Source organism: Penaeus vannamei, chromosome 7 (assembly GCF_042767895.1).
Source record: "Penaeus vannamei isolate JL-2024 chromosome 7, ASM4276789v1, whole genome shotgun sequence".
Taxonomy (NCBI): Eukaryota; Metazoa; Arthropoda; class Malacostraca; order Decapoda; family Penaeidae; genus Penaeus; species Penaeus vannamei.
In genome coordinates this window covers 28252536-28265035 of record NC_091555.1, presented here as the reverse complement: position 1 = coordinate 28265035, position 12500 = coordinate 28252536, and the positions used below count along the sequence as shown (strand labels likewise).

Here is a 12500-nt window from a genome sequence, read left to right as displayed (position 1 = left end):
TCAGTAACTATACCCCTAATCATCTTAATTATACAAACACATGAGTAAAACTATCATTAATCTTAGTTTCAATTACGGAAATAATGGTAATGAAAAGTACAGTCGTTTAGATGCTAAATATAAAGTAAACAAAAGAGTCAACATGATTCATGACGACCTCACTGACAATAACGATATCTGTATGCTTGCGGTTCAAAGAATATGTGTTACACGTGTGATATTGATTGTGGAAATGGAAAACAAAGCAATATGTACCGAGGCAATAACGAAGATATGGTAGACCTTGAAGCACCTCGATAATAGTACAATGTAGTACAAAGTTAACAGCAATAGTATAATAAATGAAATTTACAATTATGATATTAATCATAGTGATAAAAATAAATCACAATAAGGACAATGACCATACTAATAATTGAAATAACAGTGATTTTAATATATGTATACATAATACCAACAATATTGATAATAACAACAACAATATTTATAACAAAAATAAAATATTGATGATGACTGTGATAAAAAAACTGCTTATAATGATAAAAATAATAATGATAATGATAATGACAAAAATAATGACGATAATCTATAAATTATGAAAATGAAAACTATAATGGCAATAGTAATATAACTATTACCGTTATAGCATTCCTATTATCATTATCATTATTAGTACTGTTATTATATTTGTCATTATTATCATCATAATTATCATTCTTATAATTCATCATTACGGAGCTAACGCCGACGGGGGCACATGGCCACATCAACCTTTGATTCCACCCATGAGTGTCCCTTACAGCGAGCCGTCAGGTAGGAACTCGGCTCGTCTTATGACTTCTTGGTCTGGCAGCCTAGAGTCATGAACTACACTATCAAGGTAAGTAAAGTTCTCTGTATCTTCAGTGTCCTCACCACAAACACATACCGACTGAACAAATTCTTGCAGGCCCCAAAGTCTTGGTCTTGAGACCTCTAGGCCCGGGGGCTTTGCTTCATTGTTGAATATATCTAGGGTTTTGAGACAAAGCAAATTCAAGGTCAATAACTTTAATGTTGCTCCACAATGACTTTGGACAGTAACTCTGCCAAGGTTCAAGTCCATCCAAGGCCAAGTTGAAAACACAGCCTTGTCTTACTCCTGAACTAACAGGGAAGAAGCTCTACAGCCCTCCACCTCACTTTACAGCATTGTCAGTACCACTACAGAGGATTGCTACTAATCCAATAATCTTTGTCGAAATTTCTCTCAGTCCCAGGATCTTCCAGAGTGATTCTTGAGGTCGAACTTATGATGGCGCTCTACAATGACTCAAAGCACCAGGATACGGTCTATTGCGAATATACCAGGAGGGAATCCGGATTGCTCCGGCGTCTAGTGATTTAGCCAGGTGGTCTCTAATATGTTTCAAAAGGATATGAGCAAAAACCTTACCTGATACTGAGCAGGGCAATGCCTCGGTGATTACTGCAGTCCTATCAATCCCCCTTCCCCTTCCAGAAAGGGATGACCACAACCCTCAACAGGTCAAGAGAAAAGGTAACAATCTGCCAGATGGTAGCCAGAACAGCATGCAAACCCCACACCAAAGAATCACCATCAGCCTTTAACAGTTCAGTTGGGATGTCATAGATAATCTCTGCTTTATCACTCTTCAGCTTGGAGATCATCTCCCCTACCTTCAGTTATGGAGGGTGGTTCCTCACTGATGGGTGGGTCTGGCAGAGGGAGATTGGCACTATCTGCATCCAGGTTAACTATTGGCGAATCATCTTGTTACAATATTTATCTCAACACTCCCTCACCTCAAAAGGATCAGAGATGATCTGGCCACTTACTGATCACACTATAATTGCCTGTGAGGAGGGCTTAGAGTTCAGTTTTTTCTCAGCTTGGTTGGTAGGACGAAGGTCAATTACTAAGAAATAGTCTTTGACCTCTGCAAGATTCCTGATAATCTGTTCCTCGTCCCTTCTCAGCAGGGAATTATGCAAGTCACAATCCCATGTGGTTTCCAGTCTCCTGTGAGATGAAATTCTGTCCTCCGAAGTGTTCGCCAATCGATTCTTGAACTACAGTGAGCATTTCACAGTTGAAGGTATCCCACAGCAGTACAAGATCCCTCAGGTAACCGAGTGCTGCGAAATGATCAGAGATAGCCTCAGCAAACCCCTGGACACATTTCCCCTTCCTCAACCTGTCCTCATGAAACACCCTAGGGGGATCATTAGACCTACAGGGAGTTTTGAAGTGGATTCGGAGGGTAGCACACCTAATCTATGACCAGCCTCACAGAACTCGGCACTCCACTTTACCTTGCAATTCCAGAGGATCCACCAATGAGTGCTGACGAGGATGTGGTCAATCTCCATGGCCAAATTACCCAAATCACTGAACCATGTCCAGTGATGCAGATCAGAGTGTTAGTATCAAGAGTTAGAAATCTTCAATTTCTGGGACCTTGCAAAGTCCCGGTAAAGGAGCCTATTTTTATTAGCTCCCAATCCATTGGGAACTGACAGACATCTCATAGCCAGCTCTATTGCAGCCAGATACCACATTGAAGTCCCCATGAACAATACAAATATCCCCCCTAGGACGACTGGCTGTCATAGATGTGAGTGAACCATCTTTTTCACATCGTTTACAAACATCAGTGGGAGTGCACACAACCTCTATTACTGAGGGCTGAAGTCTGCTGGATAAGGCTATGGGAACTCCATGAAGATGGTTACCATCGCTGCAGCCCGGCCACTTGTAGCTATAGCCAACCACCTGCTGCCGGGCCTTCTCACCTCCGAGAGAGCAGCAACCTCAACTCTCAGCCTTCTTAGTTCCCTCGACAGCAGTGGCAACCGATCATCCTGCCGCAAATAGCGGATGTTCCAAGCCCCCACCCTGATGGTCCACTTGATTTAACCTCGGGCAGCCACTCAAGGTGGACGCCACCTCTGCCACCCCCGCCAACGTTGCCCCATATAGAGACGGCTGGCTGGGTGCATGTCCCATAATCCACCTATGTGGATCACATGGATCTCACGCTAGGTTGTCAGCCACTGGGACGGAACGGGGTAACCCCAGCACCCAGTCCAAGTTCCCAGCGGCCGCCAACCCAGTAGGTCCCACAGCCTGCCTTACTTGCTGGGTGGGAGGGACGACTTCCCTCCCCCAGCAGCAGCTTTTGTACGATTTGCTGCCAGTTGGGTTCTCTTGGGAAGCTGATTGTCATCATTGGTATCTTTAGCGTTAATGTCGGTATTTTTGTTATTATCAATGTCATTACCATTATTATCATCAATCTCATTATATTTATTATTGTCACTGTCATTATTATACTATATTAATATTATTATCATTATTACAAATATCATTATTATCAGTATTACTGTTATCTTACCATTGCCATTTCCATAATCACTACCATAATCATTATTATCATTATAAACATTACTATCATTACCATTGTTATTTCAACTATTACAATTATCATCATTATTATATCTATTATTACTATCATTATTATTCTACAATGATATTTATTAGTATCACCATCATTATCAACATTATCTTTATTATCAATATGATTATCATTATTGATATAGTTCTTACTAATATCATAACAATCGTACTAAAATTCGCAATAATAATGATTATGGTAATAATAATTATAATAACAATATTGACAAATATGATCATGAAAATTATAACAACAAAAATAATAATGATTATGATAATGATAGTAAGAATATTGAAATAACAATAATTATTACTATCATTATTAATATTATCTTTATTAGCACAAAAATAATAGTAATGATAATAACAATAACGGAAATGATAATAATCACTTTTATAATAAAAATGATATTAGTAACGATAGTAGTGGTAATAGTAGTAATAGTAGTAGAATTAGTAGTAGTAATAATAATGATGACAACAATTAAACCAGCGTTATTAAAAACAATATGCTAATGATAATAATGACAATAATGATAATAATAATAACAATAATAATAATAATAATAATAACAATATTAATAACAAGAGCAAAAATAATGATAATAAGAAATGATAAAATTATAATATCATAATCATAATTAGTATTAGAATTTTAACTAAAATGTAATGAATTACAACTAAAATAACAATAATAATGAATATAATAACATTAATTTAATAATAATAATAATAATAATAATAATTAAGATATTGATAATTAAAACAATAGTATTATTAATAATATAAATAATAATAATGATGATAAGAATAATATCAATAACAATAATTATGATAATGTGATAATAATAATGATAATACCAATACTACTAATAATAACAATAATAGCAACAGCAATGATGAGGATATCAATTAGAATAATAATCATTTTACAATTATTATGTCAATGATAATAATGATAGTAAGAATAATCATAATAAAAATGATAATGATAATAATAATGATATTACTACGACTTATAATAATAATAATAATAATAATAATAATAATAGAAACAGCAGCACAAATCATAATGATGATAATAAAATTAATTATATTACCAATGGCAGGCATTGATGTAATAACAATAATAATAGTAATTATAACAATAATAATATTAGTTACGATGATTCTGATTATTATCATTATTATCACCATCATTATTATCATTAACATAAAGATATAATAATGATAAGGATGAAAATAATCATAATAATAATAATTATTATTATTATTATTATTGTTATTATTATTATTATAATGGTAATAATAATAATAATAATGATAATAATAATAATAATAATAATAGTACTGATAATGATAATAATAATGATAATGATAATGATAATGATAATAATATTATTAACAATAATAATAAGACGAAGAAGAAGAATGATAATGAAAAGGAAAATGATAATCATTACTATTATAATAGATAACAATAGTAATAGCAGCAGTAGTAGTAGCTGGAAAAATCATAACGATAAGAATTACGATAGTAATAATGAAAATAATAATAGTAATAATGGCAATAATGTTATCAATGATAATAATAACCATTATAACGATAATAATTATGATAATATTAATATTAATTATTATCACCATTCATATTTTACTTATTATTATAATTATAACTGTGATAAAACCATGATAATAATAATGATGATGATAACAATAATAACAATAATAAAAATGATAGTGATAATAATAATCATAATAATAATAATAATAATAGTAATAATAATAATGATAATAATAATGCCGATAATGATGATGATAGTAATGATAAAAATAATAAAAGTAATCATAATAATAATAACAATAATGATGATGATAATAATGATGATAGTAATATCGACAATGATAATGAAAATACTAATGATGATCATAATAATAATAATAACAATAATGATAAAAGTAATAATGATAGTAATAATAGTAATAACAACAACAATCATGCTAATATTAGTAATAATAATATTGATGGTAATAATAATAATAATAATAATAGCAATAATAGAAAAAAACAATATTAGTAAAAGTAATTGCTAAGACATTGATGACTAAATAACAATGATATAAATACTACTTCTACTAATAATAATAATAATGATACTAATAATATTAATGGCAATAATGATGATGATGGTGGTGTTATCAATACCAATAATATCAGGAAGAAGAAAAAGAGAGAAATATGAAAATGAATACGAATAAGTATAATAACAATAACCATAATAACTAAAATGGTGATAATGAATATATCAATAACAATGATATTTATGATGACAATTATATTGACAACAATATAATAGTAACGATAAAAATGATAATAATGATGATGACAATAATAACAATAATATTGATATCAATGAAAATAATAATAACAATATAATAACAATAATAAAAATAATAATAGTGATTGGTCATATTAATATTGTTATCAATAATAATTATAATAATAATAATAATAATAATAATAATAAAATTGAGCGTGAGAATAAAAAAAGGAAAAATATGATAAAAAAATACAATTATAATGATGATAATGATAATAGTAGTAGTTATAATCGTGATATTAATAAAGACATCACCAACATCAATAATAATAATAATGATACTATTAAAAAAACAATAACAGTAGTAGTAATAATAGTGATAATAATAAAAACAACATCACCAACAATAAAAATAATGGTACTACTACTACTACTAATAATAATAACAATAATAATGATACCAATAATGACAATTTAAATAATAACAATAATGATAATAATACTAATATCAGAAATAAAATAATATTAATATTGATAATAAAAATGACAGTAACAATGATAATAATATTATCAATAATGGAGATAATAGTAATATCAATATCAATGATAAAAATATAAAAGAAATAACAATAACAATAATTATCAAAATAATTATAACTACTAATACTAATAAAAATATTACAAATGGTAACATTTAAAGTGATAGTAGTACTAGTAATGATAATAATAATAATGATAATAATAACAATAATAATAATAACAACAAAAATGATATAAAAAGTAATAATAATGGTAGTAATAATAACAATAGTAGTAATAATAAGAAAAAGAACAACTATTATTTTTGTTGCTATCAAATGGCAATAGTAATAATAAAAATATGTAACTTTTATCATTATCATTATCATTTTAATCATTACATTCACTATTATTTCTATCATGATCAACAATATTGTTATTATTAACAATATCGTTAGTTCTTTCATTATCATTATCATAATCATCAAAATTATTATTATTGTCATCATTATCATCATTATTATTGTTACTATTATTATTGTTGTTGTTGTTTTTGTTGCTATCAATATTATCATCATCAATAAAATTACCATGTTTATTATTAATTTGTCTTTGATCATCACCATTACTTTCATCATTATCGATATCATTATTATATTCATTCCGTTAATATTACATTAAGATTTGTAATAACAATGATAATGGTAATCATGATAATAATAAGAAGATAATAACAATAATAATAATAAAGATAGTTATCATTATCATTATTGTGATAATCATCATCATTATCATTGTCATTGTTATCATCATAATTATTAACACAATACTAATAAAAACAATAATAATGATGATGATACCAATAGTAATATTATTGAAAATAAAAATTATGATATTGATAATAATAATGATGACAATATTAATAATACTAATACTAGTACTACTACTACTAATGATAATGATAATAATAATAATAATAATAATAATAATAATAATAATAATAATATTAACAGTGATGATGATAACAATAATATTAATTAAAACTTTTAATACTGATAATAAAAACAATAATATAACGATAATAGAACAATTGTAATGATGATAATAAAAGATAATAACAACAACAATTATAATGATAATGATCAGGATGATAATGATAACATCATTATAACAACAATAAAATGATGAAAATTATAAAAGCTGTATTAAAAATGAGGATAATGATAATAATGCTGATAACAATATCAATGGGAAGGGTTATAATAACAATAACAATGACGAGGATGATGATAATTATAGTAATGATAATAATAACAATAAAAATAATGATAATAATTATGATAATATGAACAGTAATAACAATGATAGTATCGTAATAGTAATGATGATAATACTAATGATAATAATAATAATAATAATAATAAAGAAAATATTAATAATAATAAAAATAATAATATTATCATTAATGATAATAATAATAATAAAGTCTCACTATTTATAATCATAATTATTATCATTAATAATTATAATTATAATGTTGATAATAATAATAATAATTATATATATATATATATATATATATATATATATATATATATGTATATATATATATATGTATATATATATATATATATATATATATATATATATATATATGTGTGTGTGTGTGTGTATGTGTGTGTGTGTGTGTGTGTGTGTGTGTGTGTGTGTGTGTGTGTGTGTGTGTGTGTGTGTGTGTGTGTGTGTGTGTGTGTGTGTGTGTGTGTATGTGTGAGCATATATGTATATGCCTATCCATTTATCTATCTCTATGTATGTATGTATGTATGTATGTATGAATGTATATATGTATGTGTATATATACGTGTATGTGCGTGCGTGCGTGTGTGTGTGTGTGTGTGTGTGTGCATGTGTGTGCGTGTGTGTGTGCGTGTGTGTGTGTGTGTGTGTGTGCGTGTGTGTGTGTGTGTGTGTGTGAGTGTGTGAGTGTGTGAGTGTGTGAGTGTGTGAGTGTGTGTGTGTGTGTGTGTGTGTGTGTGTGTGTGTGTGTGTGTGTGTGTGTGTGTGTGTGTGTGTGTGTGTGTGTGTGTGTGTGTGTTTATTATATGTATATATGCATATATATATATATATATATATATATATATATATATATATATATATATATATATATATATATATATATATATACATATATATATATATATGTATGTATATATATGTATATATATATATATATATATATATATATATATATATATATATATATATATATATATATATATATATATATATATATATATATATATACATGTATATATATATATATATACACACACGCGAATGTTTATACTGAAACTCTACATAACTATTAAAGAGAACAGTGTAGAGTATAAGTTGATCAAAATGCATTCATATCAAGAGGGTCATGGCTGAGCTTATCCCTGTATAACACATTTCGATATGCCACGCGACAGTAGTCAGCGTATATATCATATCCTTCAAGCTATAGCCTTGGACACATTCAGGCCTCCAAAAGTTTTCTCTGAGGAATGAGATACGGGGATGTATATCTCGGATAGATTCAGAATGGGTTTGTATGGCCAAAAAAATATTATGGCACTTTCTATCATATTCTACTTCATCATTATATTATTATATACATATATTTGAATATGAAAGAATAAAAAAATGTGTCACTTTAATGCAATTACTATCAGGCAATACCAAGTGCCGTTTTCAAAACATTTAAGGAAGTATATCGTTCGAAGCGTCAAAAGACAAAGGAAAAAGTATGATGTAGGCGGCTAAATCATCATCATCATCAAAATGACAGGAAGGAGAAAATCATCAATGATAATAACATTAAAACGAAAATAATAACAACAATGGTAATAAAATAAAGAAAATCATGATAGTAATGATAATAACAATTATATTAGGAATAACATTGATGATAAAGGTAATAGTGATATTGATAATGATTATAAAACTAATGATAAACAATAACAATGATAATAGTAATGACAACAATAATAGAAGTAATTATGATTATAATAACAATAATGATAGCAATGATTATGTTGATAATGATAACGATAACAATAATGATGATGATAATTACAATAACAGTGATGCCGATGATGATAATGATAATTGTTTTTGTTGTTGTAATAATGATAACGATAATGACAATTCTAGTAATAATAGTAATTATAATTATCATGATGAAGATTATTAAAATGATGAAATTAATGACAATAACAATAATAATGATGATCATGATAGCGTAGACGATATTATTTTTTTATGATAATCGAAATCTTGAAAATAAAAAAGATGATGCGAGCTTTACTGACAGCAACAACCTAAAGGTAATAAAAACAACAATGATAAAGATAATGATGATAAGAAAAAGACACAAAAACTAAGTCATGATAATAACAACAGTAATATAGGTAAATCGATGATAACTGAAAACATGATAATAATAACAATGATAATAAATGTGACAGCAATAATAAAATTAATGAAAATAGTTATAATGAAAAAAAATAAAGACAACAAAAAATAGCAATATTAATGATAATAATAGTAATAACAATAATAATGATTAATAATAATGATAACACTAATAATGATAAAAATAATAATGATAACACTAATAATGATAAAAATAATAATGATAATAATAACAATAATGATAATAATGATAATAATAACAATAAAAAATAATAATAATAATAATGATAATAATAAAACAATACTAGTGATAATAAACAGAAGAATATCAAAGATAATACTGATAAAAAATAACAGTAGTAACAGTGATAAAAAAATAACAATAATAGCATTAACAATAACATCAATAATAAAAATAATGATCATAATAATGATAATGGCAATAGCGATAATAATAGTATTACTACTAATTATAATGATAACGATTATATCACTGATAATAATAAATATGATAATGATAATAATAATAGCAATAATTATTATTATTATTATCATTATTGCTATTATCATAATTGATAGTATGAAGATGATGATGACAATTAATAATAACAATAATGATAATAAAGATAATGTGAAGAATAATGATAACACGAATAATAAAAGTGATAGAAATAACAACAATAATAAAGGCAATAGTAGTAATGATAATCAAAAGAATATCAATAACAATAAGAACAACAGTGATAATGTTCTTAATTGTGTAAATAAAAATTTTATGCATGATGATAGTTAAGAGATAAGGACATAAGGACAGTAATAATAAAAAGCTGATGCTAGTAACCATGACAACAATAAAGATTACAAAATTAAAGTAATGTTAACAATAACGATAGTCATAATAATAATGATGCTGATATTAATAATAATAATTTAGAAATTAAGAATAACAATGAAAATAATAGCAACAACAATGATAATGGTAAAAAATACTGATAACAATGTTGATATTCACAATACTATTAATAATAGTAATGATAATGACGATAATGATAATACCAATATAAACAATTATAGTAATAACGATGATAACGATATTAAGAATAATAGTAATAATAATAATAATAATAATAATAATAATAATAATAATAATAGCAAAATTATTAATGATAACACTGATAATGATACAAATAATTTTAATTATCAATGATAATAATAATGATAACAATAATAATAGTAATAATAATATTATTATTATTAATAATAACAATGATGATAATGATGAAGATTACGAAGACAGCTAAAACAATAAACAAAATAATTATTACAATAATGATGATAATATTTATATCAATAACATCAACATAATAATGATAAACACAACGACAATTATGATAATAATAGCTACAATAATGATATCAACAATAACAAATGACATTGATGAAAAAATTATAATAACAGTAATGTATCAAAAATAATAATGCTGCTGCTGGTAATGATAATGATAATTATAATAATAATGATGATGATAATAAAAATCATAATACTAAAATCATCTATAATAATGATTTTAATAATGGAAATAATAACAATGATGATGATAATAATAATAATAATGATGATAATCATCATCATTATCATAATCATTAGTAGTAGTAATAGTAGTAGTATCATTATCATCATCATTATTATTATTATTATTATTATTATTATTATTATTATCATTATTATTATTATTATTATTATTATTATTATTATTATTATTATTATTATTATTATTATTATTATTATTATTATTATTATAACAACAACAATAACAATCATCATCATCAGCATCGCCGTCATCATCATCATCATCATAATAATAATAATGATAATAATAATAATAATAATAATAATAATAATAATAATAATAATAATAATAATAATAATAATAATAATAATAATAATAATAACATTTATAAAAATCATAATAAAAATAACAATAATGATAACAATAACAATGAAAACAATAATAATAATCACAATAATAGTAAAATCAATAATAAGAAATAATAATAGCAACAATATCAATAACAATATCAATAACAAAAACTATAATGACAATAATAACAATTATTATGATTATTATTATTATTATCATTATTATTATCAACATTATTATTTTCATTATTAGTGTTATTATCATTATCATAACAATAATAATAATAATAATAATAATAATAATAATAATAATAATAATAATAATGATGATGATGATGATGCATGCCTTCAATCGTCAGTGTGAATACTGTTGTCGTTCAAGCTTTAGTTGTTGTACATACTGTACACTGGTAAACCAGAGCGCGTTGGAGTACATTAAAGGTGAAACAACTTTCTTGACTCTATACTGAAAATATAACACTGGGTATGAAATTTGAGAGATCAATTATGGAAACTATGATGGTGGGTATTATTGTGTGTAATGGGATTGAATATATATTAATAACACCGAAAGCTTTTTTTTTTCTCAAAGTCTTCAACAATGCTTTATGATCAGGTCTAAAGAAATGTTGACATGTACTGACTGTATTGATCAATACTTAATCATGATTACGGTACGGTTGCACATGTGACAGACTTCACGACTGTGACTGACAAAGAAAACCAACGCTTTTCATAAAATCCTTTCTCCTTTCGAGACATAACGAGAGGCAAACTCAGTCTTCTAGAATTCATACTGAAGCATTAAGATTCACTCCAGA

General features: G+C 26.1%; 1 protein-coding gene across 1 annotated transcript in view; it reads right to left on the bottom strand.

The window, feature by feature from the left end:
• The window catches only part of LOC138862227 (uncharacterized), a 178471-nt gene that overhangs the window by 165004 nt on the left and 967 nt on the right, over positions 1 to 12500 (bottom strand). The window lies entirely within an intron of this gene.